Genomic DNA, 19,121 nt, shown 5'->3' on the forward strand with positions numbered 1-19,121 from the left:
TTCATTACATATCTTTGTCCTGATGTCCTTCTACAAGCTGGAACATTTCTCCCTCTCAGCAGAAGAGGGCAGGAGAGTTCCAAGGTGAGGGCACACTCTCCCCTGTTTATCTGGCACTCAAAGAGAAAGAGAAAATGAAAACCAGATGTGTTTCCCTGCCCATGGCAAACACCAGCCTTTCCATCCTTACAGTCCTTCCTGACATCAGCAGCAACTGAAACAACATCCCACTCACCTTTGCCATGTCTGGCAGAGGTTGCAGCTCTTTCTATTGCATCGCTCTAGCTTTCAAGTCAAGAGCTCCTGTGTCACACAAGAAAAAGCAATCTCTTACCTGCTGTGCCATGCTCATGGCAGCAGCCATGCAGATGCCAGCAGCTGATGCCCACAAGGACAGCCAGCCTGGACTTATTTTCATTACATATCTTTGTCCTGATGTCCTTCTACAAGCTGGAACATTTCTCCCTCTGAGCAGAAGAGGGCAGGAGGAGTCCAAGTAGCAGGCACACTCTCCTCTTTTTCTGGCACACAAAGAGAAGATGAAAACCAGATGTGTTTCCCTGCCCATGGCAAACACCAGACTTTCCATCCTCACAGTCCTTCCTGACATCAGCAGCAACTGAAACAACATCCCACTCACCTTTGCCATGTCTGGCAGAGGTTGCAGCTCTTTCTATTGCATCCCTCTAGCTTTCAACTCAAGAGCTCCTGTGTCACACAAGGAAAAGCAATCTTTTACCTGCTGTGCCATGCTCATGGCAGCAGCAATGCAGATGCCAGCAGCTGATGCCCACAAGGACAGCCAGCCTGGACTTATTTTCATTACATATCTTTGTCCTGATGTCCTTCTAGAAGCTTGGACATTTCTCCCTCTGAGCAGAAGAGGGCAGGAGAGTTCCAAGGTGTGGGCACACTCTCCCCTGTTAATATGGCACTCAAAGAGAAAGAGAAGATGAAAACCAGATGTGTTTCCCTGCCCATGGCAAACACCAGCCTTTCCATCCTTACAGTCCTTCCTGACATCATCAGCAAGTGAAACAACATCCCACTCACCTTTGCCATGTCTGGCAGAGGTTGCAGCTCTTTCTATTGCATCCCTCTAGCTTTCAAGTCAAGAGCTCCTGTGTCACACAAGGAAAAGCAATCTTTTACCTGCTTTGCCATGCTCATGGCAGCAGCAATGCAGATGCCAGCAGCTGATGCCCACAAGGACAGCCAGCCTGGACTTATTTTCATTACATATCTTTGTCCTGATGTCCTTCTACAAGCTGGAACATTTCTCCCTCTCAGCAGAAGAGGGCAGGAGATATCCAAGGTGAGGGCACACTCTCCCCTGTTTATCTGGCACTCAAAGAGAAAGAGAAAATGAAAACCAGATGTGTTTCCCTGCCCATGGCAAACACCAGACTTTCCATCCTTACAGTCCTTCCTGACATCAGCAGCAACTGAAACAACATCCCACTGAAGTATGCCATGTCTGGCAGAGGTTGCAGCTCTTTCTATTGCATACCTCAGCTTTAAAGTCAAGAGCTCCTGTGTCACACAAGAAAAAGCAATCTCTTACCTGCTGTGCCATGCTCATGGCAGCAGCAATGCAGATGCCAGCAGCTGATGCCCACAAGGACAGCCAGCCTGTACTTATTGTCATTACATATATTTGTCCTGATGTCCTTCTAGAAGCTTGGACATTTCTCCCTCTGAGCAGCAGAGGGCAGGAGATTTCCAAGGTGAGGGCACACTCTGCTCTTTATCTGGCACTCAAAGATAAAGAGAAAATGAAAACCAGATGTGTTTCCCTCCCCATGGCAAACACCAGACTTTCCATCTTTACAGTCCTTCCTGACATCAGCACTAATTGAAACAACATCCCACTCACCTTTGCCATGTCTGGCAGAGGTTGCAGCTCTTTCTATTGCATCCCTCTAGCTTTCAAGACAAGAGCTCCTGTGTCACACAAGGAAACGCAATCTTTTACCTGCTGTGCCATGCTCATGGCAGCAGCAATGCAGATGCCAGCAGCTGATGCCCACAAGGACAGCCAGCCTGGACTTATTTTCATTACATATCTTTGTCCTGATGTCCTTCTAGAACCTGGAACATTTCTCCATCTCAGTAGAAGGGGGCAGGAGGGATCCAAGGTGAGGGCACACTCTGCTCTTTATTTGGCACTCAAAGATAAAATGAAAACCAGATGTGTTTCCCAGCCCATGGCAAACACCAGCCTTTCCATCCTTACAGTCCTTCCTGCAATCATCAGCAATAATTGAAACAACATCCCACTCACCTTTGCCATGTCTGGCAGAGGTTGCAGCTCTTTCTATTGCATCCCTCTAGCTTTTAAGTCAAGAGCTCCTGTGTCACACAAGGAAAAGCAATCTTTTACCTGCTGTGCCATGCTCATGGCAGCAGCAATGCAGATGCCAGCAGCTGATGCCCACAAGGACAGCCAGCCTGGACTTATTTACATTACATATCTTTGTCCTGATGTCCTTCTAGAAGCTGGAACATTTCTCCATCTCAGCATCAGAGCGCATGAGAGTTCCAAGGTGAGGGAACACTCCCCTCTTTTTCTGGAATACAAAGAGAAAATGAAAACAAGATGTGTTTCGCAGCCCATGGCAAACACCAGCCTTTCCATTCTTAACGTACTCCTGACATCAGCACTAATTGAAACAACATCCCACTCACCTTTGCCATGTCTGGCAGAGGTTGCAGCTCTTTCTATTGCATCCCTCTAGCTGTCAAGTCAAGAGCTCCTGTGTCACACAAGGAAAAGCAATCTTTTACCTGCTGTGCCATGCTCATGGCAGCAGCAATGCAGATGCCAGCAGCTGATGCCCACAAGGACAGCCAGCCTGGACTTATTTTCATTACATATCCTTGTCCTGATGTCCTTCAAGAAGCTGGAACATTTCTCCATCTCAGCAGAAGAGGGCAGGAGGGGTCCAAGGTGAGGGCACACTCTGCTCTTTTTCTGGCACAGAAAGAGAAAATGAAAACCAGATGTCTTTCCCTGCCCATGGCAAACACCAGACTTTCCATCCTTACAGTCCTTCCTGACATCAGCACTTATTGAAACAACATCCCACTCACCTTTGCCATTTCTGCCAGAGGTTGCAGCTCTTTCTATTGCATCCCTCTAGCTTTCAAGTCAAGAGCTCCTGTGTCACACAAGGAAACGCAACCTTTTACCTGCTGTGCCATGCTCATGGCAGCAGAAGTCCAGATGCCAGCAGCTGATGCCCACAAGGACAGCCAGCCTGGACTTATTTTCATTACATATCCTTATCCTGATGTCCTTCTAGAAGCTGGGACATTTCACCATCTCAGCAGCAGAGGGCAGGATGGGTCCAAGGTGAGGGCACACTCTGCTCTTTATCTGGCACTCAAAGAGAAAGAGAAAATGAAAACCAGATGTGTTTCCCTGCCCATGGCAAACACCAGCCTTTCCATCCTTACAGTCCTTCCTGACATCAGCAGCAACTGAAACAGCATTCCACTCACATTTGCCATATCTGGCAGAGGTTGCAGCTCTTTCTATTGCATCCCTCTAGCTGTCAAGTCAAGAGCTCCTGTGTCACACAAGGAAAAGCAATCTTTTACCTGCTTTGCCATGCTCATGGCAGCAGCAATGCAGATGCCAGCAGCTGATGCCCACAAGGACAGCCAGCCTGGACTTATTTTCATCACATATCCTTGTCCTGATGTCCTTCTAACAAGCTGGAACATTTCTCCATCTCAGCAGAAGAGGGCAGGAGGGGTCCAAGGTGAGGGCACACACTGCTCTTTATCTGGCACTCAAAGATAAAGAGAAAATGAAAACCAGATGTGTTTCCCTCCCCATGGCAAACACCAGACTTTCCATCTTTACAGTCCTTCCTGACATCAGCACTAATTGAAACAACATCCCACTCACCTTTGCCATGTCTGGCAGAGGTTGCAGCTCTTTCTATTGCATCCCTCTAGCTTTCAAGACAAGAGCTCCTGTGTCACACAAGGAAACGCAATCTTTTACCTGCTGTGCCATGCTCATGGCAGCAGCAATGCAGATGCCAGCAGCTGATGCCCACAAGGACAGCCAGCCTGGACTTATTTTCATTACATATCCTTATCCTGATGTCCTTCTAGAAGCTGGGACATTTCACCATCTCAGCAGCAGAGGGCAGGATGGGTCCAAGGTGAGGGCACACTCTGCTCTTTATCTGGCACTCAAAGAGAAAGAGAAAATGAAAACCAGATGTGTTTCCCTGCCCATGGCAAACACCAGCCTTTCCATCCTTACAGTCCTTCCTGACATCAGCAGCAACTGAAACAGCATTCCACTCACATTTGCCATATCTGGCAGAGGTTGCAGCTCTTTCTATTGCATCCCTCTAGCTGTCAAGTCAAGAGCTCCTGTGTCACACAAGGAAAAGCAATCTTTTACCTGCTTTGCCATGCTCATGGCAGCAGCAATGCAGATGCCAGCAGCTGATGCCCACAAGGACAGCCAGCCTGGACTTATTTTCATCACATATCCTTGTCCTGATGTCCTTCTAACAAGCTGGAACATTTCTCCATCTCAGCAGAAGAGGGCAGGAAGGGTCCAAGGTGAGGGCACACACTGCTCTTTATCTGGCACTCAAAGATAAAGAGAAAATGAAAACCAGATGTGTTTCCCTCCCCATGGCAAACACCAGACTTTCCATCTTTACAGTCCTTCCTGACATCAGCACTAATTGAAACAACATCCCACTCACCTTTGCCATGTCTGGCAGAGGTTGCAGCTCTTTCTATTGCATCCCTCTAGCTTTCAAGACAAGAGCTCCTGTGTCACACAAGGAAACGCAATCTTTTACCTGCTGTGCCATGCTCATGGCAGCAGCAATGCAGATGCCAGCAGCTGATGCCCACAAGGACAGCCAGCCTGGACTTATTTTCATTACATATCCTTATCCTGATGTCCTTCTAGAAGCTGGGACATTTCACCATCTCAGCAGCAGAGGGCAGGATGGGTCCAAGGTGAGGGCACACTCTGCTCTTTATCTGGCACTCAAAGAGAAAGAGAAAATGAAAACCAGATGTGTTTCCCTGCCCATGGCAAACACCAGCCTTTCCATCCTTACAGTCCTTCCTGACATCAGCAGCAACTGAAACAGCATTCCACTCACATTTGCCATATCTGGCAGAGGTTGCAGCTCTTTCTATTGCATCCCTCTAGCTGTCAAGTCAAGAGCTCCTGTGTCACACAAGGAAAAGCAATCTTTTACCTGCTTTGCCATGCTCATGGCAGCAGCAATGCAGATGCCAGCAGCTGATGCCCACAAGGACAGCCAGCCTGGACTTATTTTCATCACATATCCTTGTCCTGATGTCCTTCTAACAAGCTGGAACATTTCTCCATCTCAGCAGAAGAGGGCAGGAAGGGTCCAAGGTGAGGGCACACACTGCTCTTTATCTGGCACTCAAAGATAAAGAGAAAATGAAAACCAGATGTGTTTCCCTCCCCATGGCAAACACCAGACTTTCCATCTTTACAGTCCTTCCTGACATCAGCACTAATTGAAACAACATCCCACTCACCTTTGCCATGTCTGGCAGAGGTTGCAGCTCTTTCTATTGCATCCCTCTAGCTTTCAAGACAAGAGCTCCTGTGTCACACAAGGAAACGCAATCTTTTACCTGCTGTGCCATGCTCATGGCAGCAGCAATGCAGATGCCAGCAGCTGATGCCCACAAGGACAGCCAGCCTGGACTTATTTTCATTACATATCCTTATCCTGATGTCCTTCTAGAAGCTGGGACATTTCACCATCTCAGCAGCAGAGGGCAGGATGGGTCCAAGGTGAGGGCACACTCTGCTCTTTATCTTGCACTCAAAGAGAAAGAGAAAATGAAAACCAGATGTGTTTCCCTGCCCATGGCAAACACCAGCCTTTCCATCCTTACAGTCCTTCCTGACATCAGCAGCAACTGAAACAGCATTCCACTCACATTTGCCATATCTGGCAGAGGTTGCAGCTCTTTCTATTGCATCCCTCTAGCTGTCAAGTCAAGAGCTCCTGTGTCACACAAGGAAAAGCAATCTTTTACCTGCTTTGCCATGCTCATGGCAGCAGCAATGCAGATGCCAGCAGCTGATGCCCACAAGGACAGCCAGCCTGGACTTATTTTCATCACATATCCTTGTCCTGATGTCCTTCTACAAGCTGGAACATTTCTCCATCTCAGCAGAAGAGGGCAGGAGGGGTCCAAGGTGAGGGCACACTCTGCTCTTTATCTGGCACTCAAAGATAAAGAGAAAATGAAAACCAGATGTGTTTCCCTCCCCATGGCAAACACCAGACTTTCCATCTTTACAGTCCTTCCTGACATCAGCACTAATTGAAACAACATCCCACTCACCTTTGCCATGTCTGGCAGAGGTTGCAGCTCTTTCTATTGCATCCCTCTAGCTTTCAAGACAAGAGCTCCTGTGTCACACAAGGAAACGCAATCTTTTACCTGCTGTGCCATGCTCATGGCAGCAGCAATGCAGATGCCAGCAGCTGATGCCCACAAGGACAGCCAGCCTGGACTTATTTTCATTACATATCTTTGTCCTGATGTCCTTCTAGAACCTGGAACATTTCTCCATCTCAGTAGAAGGGGGCAGGAGGGATCCAAGGTGAGGGCACACTCTGCTCTTTATTTGGCACTCAAAGATAAAATGAAAACCAGATGTGTTTCCCAGCCCATGGCAAACACCAGCCTTTCCATCCTTACAGTCCTTCCTGCAATCATCAGCAATAATTGAAACAACATCCCACTCACCTTTGCCATGTCTGGCAGAGGTTGCAGCTCTTTCTATTGCATCCCTCTAGCTGTCAAGTCAAGAGCTCCTGTGTCACACAAGGAAAAGCAATCTTTTACCTGCTGTGCCATGCTCATGGCAGCAGCAATGCAGATGCCAGCAGCTGATGCCCACAAGGACAGCCAGCCTGGACTTATTTACATTACATATCTTTGTCCTGATGTCCTTCTAGAAGCTGGAACATTTCTCCATCTCAGCATCAGAGCGCATGAGAGTTCCAAGGTGAGGGAACACTCTCCTCTTTTTCTGGAATACAAAGAGAAAATGAAAACAAGATGTGTTTCGCAGCCCATGGCAAACACCAGCCTTTCCATTCTTAACGTACTCCTGACATCAGCACTAATTGAAACAACATCCCACTCACCTTTGCCATGTCTGGCAGAGGTTGCAGCTCTTTCTATTGCATCCCTCTAGCTGTCAAGTCAAGAGCTCCTGTGTCACACAAGGAAAAGCAATCTTTTACCTGCTGTGCCATGCTCATGGCAGCAGCAATGCAGATGCCAGCAGCTGATGCCCACAAGGACAGCCAGCCTGGACTTATTTTCATTACATATCCTTGTCCTGATGTCCTTCTACAAGCTGGAACATTTCTCCATCTCAGCAGAAGAGGGCAGGAGGGGTCCAAGGTGAGGGCACACTCTGCTCTTTATCTGGCACTCAAAGAGAAAGAGAAAATGAAAACCAGCTGTGTTTCCCTGCCCATGGCAAACACCAGCCTTTCCATCCTTCCAGTCCTTCCTGACATCAGCACTAATTGAAAGAACATCCCACTCACCTTTGCCATGTCTGGCAGAGGTTGCAGCTCTTTCTATTGCATCCCTCTAGCTGTCAAGTCAAGAGCTCCTGTGTCACACAAGGAAAAGCAATCTTTTACCTGCTGTGCCATGCTCATGGCAGCAGCAATGCAGATGCCAGCAGCTGATGCCCACAAGGACAGCCAGCCTGGACTTATTTTCATTACATATCCTTGTCCTGATGTCCTTCTACAAGCTGGAACATTTCTCCATCTCAGCAGAAGAGGGCAGGAGGGGTCCAAGGTGAGGGCACACTCTGCTCTTTATCTGGCACACAAAGGGAAAATGAAACCAGATGTGTTTCCCTGCCCATGGCAAACACCAGCCTTTCCATCCTTACAGTCCTTCCTGCAATCATCAGCAATGGAAACAACATCCACTCACCTTTGCCATGTCTGGCAGAGGTTGCAGCTCTTTCTATTGCATCCCTCTAGCTTTCAAGTCAAGAGCTCCTGTGACACAAGGAAAAGCAATCTTTTACCTGCTGTGCCATGCTCATGGCAGCAGCAATGCAGATGCCAGCAGCTGATGCCCACAAGGAAAGCCAGCCTGGACTTATGTTCATTACACATCTTTGTCCTGATGTCTTTCTACAAGCTGGAACATTTCTCCATCTCAGCAGAAGAGGGCAGAAGGGGTCCAAGGTGAGGGCACACTCTGCTCTTTTTCTGGCACACAAAGAGAAAATGAAAACAAGATGTGTTTCCCAGCCCATGGCAAACACCAGCCTTTCAATCCTTACAGTCCTTCCTGACATCAGCACTAACTGAAACAACATCCCACTCACCTTTGCCATGTCTGGCAGAGGTTGCAGCTCTTTCTATTGCATCCCTCTAGCTTTCAAGTCAAGAGCTCCTGTCACACAAGGAAACGCAATTTTTACCTGCTGTGCCATGCTCATGGCAGCAGCAATGCAGATGCCAGCAGCTGATGCCCACAAGGACAGCCAGCCTGGACTTATTTTCATTACATATCTTTGTCCTGATGTCCTTCTAGAACCTGGAACATTTCTCCATCTCAGTAGAAGGGGGCAGGAGGGATCCAAGGTGAGGGCACACTCTGCTCTTTATTTGGCACTCAAAGAGAAAATGAAAACTAGATGTGTTTCCCTGCCCATGGCAAACACCAGCCTTTCCATCCTTACAGTCCTTCCTGCAATCATCAGCAATAATTGAAACAACATCCCACTCACCTTTGCCATGTCTGGCAGAGGTTGCAGCTCTTTCTATTGCATCCCTCTGGCTTTTAAGTCAAGAGCTCCTGTGTCACACAAGGAAAAGCAATCTTTTACCTGCTGTGCCATGCTCATGGCAGCAGCAATGCAGATGCCAGCAGCTGATGCCCACAAGGACAGCCAGCCTGGACTTATTTACATTACATATCTTTGTCCTGATGTCCTTCTAGAAGATGGAACATTTCTCCCTCTCAGAAGCAGAGGGAAGGAGAGTTCCAAGGTGAGGGCAAACTATCCCATGTTTATCTGGCAGTCAAAGAGAAAGAGAAAATGAAAACCAGATGTGTTTCCCTGCTCATGGCAAACACTAAACTTTCCATCCTTACAATCCTCCTGACATCAGCACTAATTGAAACAGCATCCCACTCACCCTTGTCATGTCAAGCAGAGGTTGCAGCTCTTTCTATTGCATCCCTCTAGCTTTCAAGTCAAGAGCTCCTGTGTCACACAAGGAAAAGCAATCTTTTACCTGCTTTGCCATGCTCATGGCAGAGGCAATGCAGATGCCAGCAGCTGATGCCCACAAGGACAGCCAGCCTAGACTTATTTTCATTACATATATTTGCCCTGTTGTCTTTCTACAAGCTGGAACATTTCTCCATCTCAGCAGCAGAGGGCAGGAGGGGTCCAAGGTGAGGGCACACTCTCCTCTTTTTCTGGCACACAAAGAGAAAGAGAAAATGAAAACCAGATGTGTTTCCCAGCCCATGGCAAACACCAGCCTTTCCATCCTTACAGTCTTCCAGACTTCAGCAATAACTGAAACAACATCCCACTCAAGTTTGCCATGTCTGGCAGAGGTTGCAGCTCTTTCTATTGCATCCCTCTAGCTTTCAACTCAAGAGCTCCTGTGTCACTCAAGGAAAAGCAATCTTTTACCTGCTGTGCCATGCTCATGGCAGCAGAAGTCCAGATGCCAGCAGCTGATGTCCACAAGGACAGCCAGCCTGGACTTATTTTCATTACATATCTTTGTCCTGATGTCCTTCTACAAGCTGGAACATTTCACCATCTCAGTAGAAGAGGGCAGGAGGGGTCCAAGGTTAGGGCACACTCTCGTCTTTTTCTGGCACACAAAGACAAAGAGAAGATGAAAACCAGATGTGTTTCCCTGCCCATGGCAAACACGAGCCTTTCCATCCTTACAGTCCTTCCTGACATCAGCACTAATTGAAACAACATCCCACTCACCTTTGCCATGTCTGGCAGAGGTTGCAGCTCTTTCTATTGCATCCCTCTAGCTTTCAAGTCAAGAGCTCCTGTGTCACACAAGGAAAAGCAATCTTTTACCTGCTGTGCCATGCTCATGGCAGCAGCAATGCAGATGCCAGCAGCTGATGCCCACAAGGACAGCCAGCCTGGACTTATTTTCATTTAATATCTTTGTCCTGATGTCCTTCTACAAGCTGTAACATTTCTCCCTCTCAGCAGAAGAGGGCTGGATGGGTCCAAGGTGAGGGCACACTCTCCTCTTTTTCTGGCACACAAAGACAAAGAGAAGATGAAAACCAGATGTGTTTCTCTGTCCATGGCAAACACCAGACTTTCCATCCTTACAGTCCTTCCTGACATCAGCAGCAACTGAAACAATATCCCACTCACCTTTGCCATGTCTGGCAGAGGTTGCAGCTCTTTCTATTGCATCCCTCTAGCTTTCAACTCAAGAGCTCCTGTGTCACACAAGGAAAAGCAACCTTTTACCTGCTTTGCCATGCTCATGGCAGCAGCAATGCAGATGCCAGCAGCTGATGCACACAAGGACAGCCAGCCTGGACTTATTTTCATTACATATCTTTGTCCTGAAGTCCTTCTAGAAGGTTGAACACTTCTACATCTCTGCTGCAATGCTCAAAAAGGGTCCAAGTTTAGGGCACACTCTCCTCATGGTCTCTTGCACTCAAAGGCAAAGAGAAGATGAAAACCAGAAGTGTTTCTTTGCCCATGGCAGATACTAGCCTTTCCATCCTGACAGTCCTTCCTACAATCAGCTGGAATTGAAACAACATCCCCCACATCTCTTTTTTGTACTTATTCATGCGTGAATAATAATAAGGAGAATTTTTCTGTAAATCTTATTTCTGCATGGAAACGATCTGATAACCGGAGCTTTTTCCTCTAAAACAATCCTGCAAATTTGCACTGCTTATCTATGTACGCAAAATGTTTTTGCCATTCATCTCAAATATCAATACATCTGGCAAAATAAGATAGAAAAAGTATTTACCGACATTTTTGGACATCGATTACTTCTGGTCAAGTGGGAAAGAATCCCTAAGCTGCAATCATGAAATTCTTTTATCACTTTCTCTGATTTAGCCAGTGTTACTAAAAGGGAAATAAGACACAGGCTTTTGATAGCAGCTGCGAATTCAAGAATGATAATAAGTTTTATTATTGTTGGCTAAGATCAAAGTCCCACATTTCAGGATTATCTCCAGCTCATCAAGTATAATTAACAGTTTTGGATAGCCACATTATTATATAGCAATATTGTCTTCCTGCAAGGAATTTCATTGTTTTGACATGTGCCACAGGTTGTTAATAGATTGCCTGATTACCTTTTTTTTTTTTTTTTTTTTATTGGCTTATGATGACTACAGAAAATTATACAGCAGCACCATAAAAACTTTAAATCCTATCCCATGTATCTGCATTCATACGAAAATCATATTGGAAAGCATTGGTGAAACTAAGATTACAAAATAAAGCAGAGGACAATTTCAGTGAAAGCCTGCAGGTTTCACAGCTCTGCCCATTTCAAACCCCTGAAGACATCCACGGGTTTCCTGCTGTGGGACACAGGCACTCACCTGCAGCTCAGCACTGCCTGCTCATGCCTGCGCACACCTTCAGGCTGGAACCAAGGAAATCCTCAGCAAAGACATCAGTACACTTTTGTTAGGATGACTTTCCTAAAGAAGCATCAAATATTTCTTCCCGAGAAATACTGCAAGTCCCTTTGACACTAGCCCTTATTTTAAATGTTTAGATTTGTGCTTCATTCAGGCGTGCTGTCACTCCCAAAAAGATTTTTATTCTTTTGCTTTTCATTCTGAGGAACACAGTGATTTCTGCCTTGTTTACTGACTGTAGGCACAGCAATACTCCTGCACCTTCAGGGAAACAGCAAATCCATCTCTTTCACACCCTACTTCTATCAAGCTCATTCACCTTACAAGGTATTTATTGCAAGCAGCTCTTCCGAAAATGGAGATTAACAGAGCCTGCAACCCAGGACACCTCAGTAAGCCAGTACTTTTCATCTCCTGAAGGTGTAGGTAGACACAGAGCTGGAACATCTTTTCCAGAGCTGTGTGATGCTATCTCATCTGTGTTCCTTTACTGTTGACTCAGTGTCACTTCTTATCTAACCTGGTTGCATCCCAGGATTTCTGGTGCCAAAAATAAACTGACAGCTTTCATCACTAGTTAAAAGGAAACTGCAATAGGAAAAGCAATTTTTCTGATTTCCCTGTTGATCAAAGAAGCTTCATGCAAGCCTGATGCGGCAGAAACAATATCAGCTTTAGAATGACAGTCATTAGAGCAGAATCCTTTCACTGATGAAATCCCACAGTCCTGATTCATACAACACTGACACTGGAGGACACAGTAGTTTAGATGAGAGCGCATTAAAAATGACTAAGTTAAGGTCTCAGCAAAGAGTGACAAGTATGAAAAAAAGAGGTTGCAGAAACTGCTTCAGTTTGGCACTCTGGCATAAAGTATGACAACACACAACCTGCCTGTGCAGTTCCAGAAGCAGAAGAAAGCCGTCAACCAAGACTTGTTCTCATCTGCTCTGAAAGTCCACTGGGACAAGGCCACTTTTCTCTGACGTGCTTCCAGAAGTATCACTTCTGAGCACTGTGCCAGGGAGTTACAAGATACTGTTTGTGTGTACAGAGGAGAAAAAGACGTCTGTCTGGAAACAGACTTGGTGAAGGAGAAGCAGCGTTTTCCAGAGTACTTCAGAAAGAACTGAGCACTGCCCCAAGAGCTTCAGAGCGGCAGGCTGTCACAGTGTGCCAACCAGCTCAGCTGTGAGTTGGCACTGAAGCTGCACCACAGGGAGAACAAAGCCCCCTGTGCACCCTTGGAGAGCCAAGGGTTGGAGATTCATGAACCTTGAGCTCCTTTCCAAGCCGGGCCATGCTGTGATTCTGGGATTCTCACCTTTGCCTCATCTGGCAGAGGGAGGCAGCTCTTTCTCTTGTCTCCCTATGGCTGTCAGGTCACCAGGGCCAGTGTCACACAGGGAACTGCAAACACTGTGTGTGCTGTGCCCTGCCCATGGCAGCACAGAGGCAGCTGCCAGCAGCTGATGCCCACAAGGACAGCCAGCCTGGACTTCCTTTGATTCCTTCCCTTTGGATCAGCGTCCTTCAGGAAGGCGGAACATCTCTCCAGCTGAGCAGCAGAGGACAGCAGGGCTTCGTTGTCTGGGCATGTTCTCTTCTGGCCCTCTGGCCCTCACAGACACAGGAGGAGGACACAGAGGCTGCTGTAACACAGCCAGCCCTGCCTCTCAGGTCAGCTCTCAGGCCATCCTCTCTCCCCTCAGCAGCAGCTCACTGTTCTGCACTCCTCTGGCCTGGGCTGGCAGAGGTGTGCAGCAGTTCTGCTGATCTCCCAGTGCTGGCCATGTCTGCAGTGCCTGTGTGAAAGACACAGGAAGCTGCCAGCATTGCACTGCTCTGCTGTGCCCCTGCCATCACCGAGTTTGCTGTCAGCAGCTGCTGCTACACGTCCATTCAGGCACAGGCCTTTCCTTCCTGGCCCTCTTTCCCCCCTCTCTCCTCTGCTCTCTCTCGTGCTCCCCTTTGGCCTGGGCTGGCTGAGCAGTGCAGGCCTTGTTGTTGCTCCCTGGGCCAACTACGTCACGGTTCCCCGTGACTCTGCCAGCTGCTCTGACACAGCGACTGCGTCCTCAGTGTGGATTCCAGAATGCGACAGACGTCCAGAGAAGACTTCCAGGGCTGATTGGAACATGCTGCCATCAAGAACTGCCATGGCTCAGGCCCCCTGGGAATCTGCTCACAGCGAAAGCTGCTGTCACTCTGTGTGGGCACAGCCTTGTCTGTGTAGGCCTGCTCACACTGCAGCCCCTGTCTGCACCAGAACCGTGCCGATCCACCTTCTCTTGGCCTCCTTGCCTGCATGGAAAAGGGCAGCTTGGGCTGAAGTCCCTCAACTTTCAGATGGCCGAGTGAAGTCTCTGAGCCCTGGTGACCCACTCAGCTCTTCAGCCTGCTGACCTGCTCTGCTTGGGGTGCCTTAAAAGGCAGAGGGCACGTGATCCTAATGTCCCCACATCCATCCCTCTTAGCATACTGTAGGCCAGTTCCTAAAAGGACACCTGCACAATCTCTCTGAATGTTAATCAACACGTAGTTGGTCTGTGCACTGCAGAAATTGCACCTAGGTTTTCAGTGGTGATTAGCTATGTGTTTAGTCAGAGGTGCAATGATTCTAATGGTGAAAGAAAGACATTCCCAGTTGTCATCAGGTGGAACACACTTCAGACTGGAATCCTCAAGCAGACTGCAGTCAAGCTTTCTTAATTATTCGTTGTTGTTATCAATTCAGACGCATCTCTTAATTCCTGCTTGAATGAACATTCTGTAATAATCTGCTGAGACAGTGCAAGGCTTGACAATGAGACTATAGTTTATGAAAGCAGCACTTTTTACTTCCTTTACAAGTTCTTATCTGAATGCTAAATGCAACATCAATTCACTTCTCACTGGGTTGAACGTTTTAAATATTTGGTAAACATAATGGTTCTAATTCTGACATTTGATATGAAAATATTAAAATTCCTGTGTTAGAGTACTTTTTTGTTAGAATGCCAGATGCTAAAGGGATGAAGTGGCACAAGAAAGCAAAATGTCTCTGCTGATGGCAGGAAGGACTGTAAGGATGGAAAGGCTGGTGTTTGCCATGGGCAGGGAAACACATCTGGTTTTCTTGTTCCCTTTGTCTTTGAGTGCCAGAAAAATAGAGGAGAGCGTGCCCTCACCTTGGACCCCTCCTGCCCTCTGCTGCTGAGATGGAGAAATGTCCCACCTCCTACAAGGACATCAGGACAAAGGTAAGTATTGGAAATAAGTCCAGGCTGGCTGTACTTGTGGGCATCTGTTGCTGGAAAATTTAATGTCAGTAAACTGCCTAGATAATGACAGAATGAGGGTGACAATAGAATGGTACGTAATCACAGTACAATTAAAAAAGTATGCAGGGTGCAGGAAGGGAGGTGTGGACATTCTGAGTTGCAACTCTTTATTTGCTCCAGAAAGCTCTATCAGAATGGAAGACTGAAGGAAATACTTTGAGTGCTTTTTTAATGTGACTGGATGAAAGATCCATGTGGCAAATTGAATAACTGAGTGGTAAAGGGACATAGATACCTCACTGTTTCATGGAACCTTTCAATTAAGCATCTGAGCACTGTGTACAGGACTTGGGAATATAAGTATTAGAGGATGATGGAATATCTTTATTTGGAAGGGACCTCGAGGATCATGTATTCCACCTCCTGGTTCCACACCGGACCTCCTATGGGTCAAGCCCTGTGTCTGAGAGCATTGTGCAAATGCTCTTTGGCCTTTGTCAGCTCAGTGCCAAACCACTGCCCTGGGGAGCCAGTGCCAAATTCCATGTATCTAGTTCATCCTACAGAATGATGCCAAGAACAGTTATAGAGATCGACTTACAAACAAAATTCTTGTCTTGAATTAATGGTACACTCACCATTAAAAAAAAAAAAAAAGAAAAAAAAAAAATCAAAGCCACATTCTTACTCTGGCATTTTACAGTATTGTCATTTTTTTGTAATTCTGTTGTGTCAGATCAAGGTTCTCTCATCGTGAAATAATGACCAAATTCTCTTTTCAGATCTAAACATACAAATGCTAAAGGCAGCAGTGCTGTTCAAGAGTACATTACCAGCTCAAACACTGCTTTGGCTATAAAACTGAAGGTAGTAAGGAATTTTATCAAGGAGTTAGAAGAAAACATGTAAGTGTAGATTGAAAAGCAACCTGTATTGTTACTTAGAGTTTGATATAGTGTAATCCAATGCACAGTACTTGTAACGTGTGTTTTACAAAATGCTTTGCAATGTAGGCATCTATTAAGATAAATGCTGCAAGTTCTAATATGTCCATGACCTTTTCAAACTGTTCCTTACTCCTACACATCACTACGAGTAGTTCTTCTGTCAGGAAGGATCACATGAGTAATTAACCTGTGACCTTAAGTTTGGAATTAAATGCATACAGTGGAAGTAAGAGCTGTGGGTTATTTTGCTCTTTCAGTGTTGAACAGCCAAGGTGTTTTGTTTTGGAGGGTGGATAGTGATGGGACAAGTGGGGAATGGCTTTAAACTGAGACGGGGGCTGTTGAGGTTTAGGTTGGATGTGAGGAGGAAGTTTTTCAGCCAGAGGGTGGTGAGGCACTGGAACAGGTTGCCCAGGGAGGCTGTGGATGCCCCATCCCTGCAGGCATCCACGGCCAGGCTGGATGTGGCTCTGGGCAGCCTGGGCTGCTGGTGGGCAGGTTAGAAAGCCCACAGGACTTTATTGCAGCCCTGGGTGCAGGGGGATCACTGCTCCTAGCATGCACACAGAAGAGCTGGAGCACACAGGTGATGTACATTCCACTTGTGAAAATTCCTGCAATTCCAGAGAGCGTGCGCCTGTTCCAATCTCTGCTGCACAGATTAAAAACTGATTGCAGATGAGCTGTTTTGGTATGGGGTTCTTGCCAACGGTCTGCAGTGGCTGTGTGATTCCTCGGGGAGTTGCTCTCCAGCCCAAAGGTCATGTCCTAAGTCGACCAGATCCCGTTTGTGTCCAGAAATGGCTGACAACAGATCAGCTGCTGGTCAAGTTTCTAACATCACACTGGCCTTGCTCCAGTGTCTGTGTCATCAGCCCCAGCACATACGGTGCACCTCTTCAAGGCTTTGCAACACTGAGACTCTGCACTTGGGCTCCAGACATCCTGCTGCACCAAGAGGTTATTCTAGCTTTGGTATCTTGCAACTTTGTCTATAACTACATCACTGTAATCATAAATGTCTAGGAGCATGGAGATGGAGAAATTAATCTTCCTGTAATTCTCTGTACTGCAGCCCCGTGGTTGTCAACACCTAATGCAATATTGAAATTTCAGTTGAGAAATTGAAAGCTGTCCCGAAAAAAAAAGCATCTGCATTTGTTATTGAAATCACAGTAAGGATCAATAAATCCAAATGCTTCTAGCATAACCACGATTATCTGCAGTGTTTAGACAAGCTCTTACAGGAAAACCATGAACACAAGGCTTAGGAGAGACTAAGTGATGCACTCTGCAGGAATACTCATGGAAGTATTCACAGTGCAGGAGTCTGATCTGATTACAGATGCTGTGCTTTAAGTACCCCTTATCATATCTTTTTTTTTCACTGTTGTGCAGGGGTTGGACTCAGTGATCTCTGGAGGCTGGAGATGCTGTTTGCTAATGGCAGATGGAGAGAGGAAAAGCAAGTCCAAGGCATGCTGTGCATAGCCACCACATGGCATCTGCACCATTTCCCCCTGCACAAAGGAGGAGCAGCTCACAAGCTTGGCCTGGGCCAGGCAAGGGAGCAGACAAACATCTGGACCGACCCCAAACGAGCTGGTTCTGCAGGTTGGGTGTCTTCTGCTGCTTGTTTCACATCCTGCTGCTCAGCGGTAGATTTGCTCAGTGCTAACAGGAAACTCACACAGCATTTCTGTTTCAGCTGTGCCAACGCTTTGATCCCTTGCTGCTTGGATGGGGCGTTTGAAGAATGATGCCTGTGCTGATGTCCAGCCAGGCTTTGGGGATGAGTCTCCACACCAGGGTCCGTCTGACAGGACTGAGGGCGGGGATCGGGCCAGGTCGAGTCCAGCGTGCTTTGCTCTTGTTCTTAGTGCTTGTTTTTGCTCAGGAGGGCAGGAGGTGAACCTCGTGAACCAATGCCTGCAGACGGGGTTTGCAGAGAAAGAGGTCCTGCAGGCCTTGTGTGACAGCCACGGAGCTGCAGCGAGGCTGCATCCGTGTAAAACACCAGAGATCCACGGAGGTGTGAAGGGGAGCTGTGGGCTGCAGTCACGCAGGAAGGGATGTGCATGCTCGGGGTTTGGTTGTTGTGTGTGTGTTAAGTGACTGTGATACCACTGCTGGGTCAGTGTGAGTGTACGGAACAAGTGTGACAGCCTTTTGATGGAGTCCTGTGAAAGGAGTCCTATGGACTTGAGATCCAACTATCAGCCCGTGGGCATCATCCAGGAGTTGGGGTAGGGGATGAGGCAAGGGAAGTTGGGCTAAGAAAGGGATAAAGCAGTCTGGCAGTAGTTCTGTGTTTCTCCCATCTCCTGCTTTATTTCCTTCCAGGTGAAATAGATGGGTGCTGCAACATGCCCTTGAATGTAACAAAAGCCACTCTAGTGTGGATTTGACATGGGCCCAGCACTGCAAGGTACGCTGCTGGGAGGAAGCGTCCATCTGGCTGAGGGCAGGAAGGCCCTCCAGAGGGATGCACTGAGGCCAGTTGTGCGAGGCTCAACAAGAGCAAGCGCCAGGTCCTGCGCTTTGGTCATGACGACCCCGTGCCAGCTTCTCCAGGATTTGGCTGGGGTAGAATTCCAAGCAGCCCCTGATTCCAGAACGTTGGGCTGGGCTGTTGGAATCTTCTGCCCTTGTGACTGGTCTTGCCTCCCCACCCTGTGGGTCGTGGTGGAGCAGCCTGGTGGCCCTCAGTGATGTCATAAGGGCTAGAATGAGGGGAGGAGCAGTGCGTGCTGCGTCCCTTCATTGGAGCGCTGGAGCTCTGACTGAGCAGCTCGCTTGTTGCACTTGTGCACCGACTGCGTCCCTTTGTCTTCACACCGTCCTGTGCAGCACCTCGTAGGTAAGCTGAGACAGTGTGGGAGAGACGGGGGGACAGTGAGTGCTGAGAACTGCTGGCTGGCGGAGCTCATAGGATCACATTATCTCCATCAGCAGAGGGGTGGCCATGAGGGACAGGGAGGTGATCGTCCCCCCCTGCTCTGTTCTTGTGAGGCCCCAGCTGCAGTACAGTGTCCAGAAAGACAGGGAGCTGTTGGAGAGGGTCCAGAGGCGAGCCACAGAGATGATCAGGGGACTGGAGCACCTCCCCTGCAAAGACAGGCTGAGGGAGCTGGGCTTGTTCAGCCTGGAGAAAAGAAGGCAGTGGGGTGACCTCATGGCAGCCTTCAGTACCTAAAGG

The sequence above is a fragment of the Phasianus colchicus genome, chromosome Z, assembly GCF_987193195.1.
Source record: "Phasianus colchicus chromosome Z, bPhaCol1.hap1.1, whole genome shotgun sequence".
NCBI classification, from domain to species: domain Eukaryota; kingdom Metazoa; phylum Chordata; class Aves; order Galliformes; family Phasianidae; genus Phasianus; species Phasianus colchicus.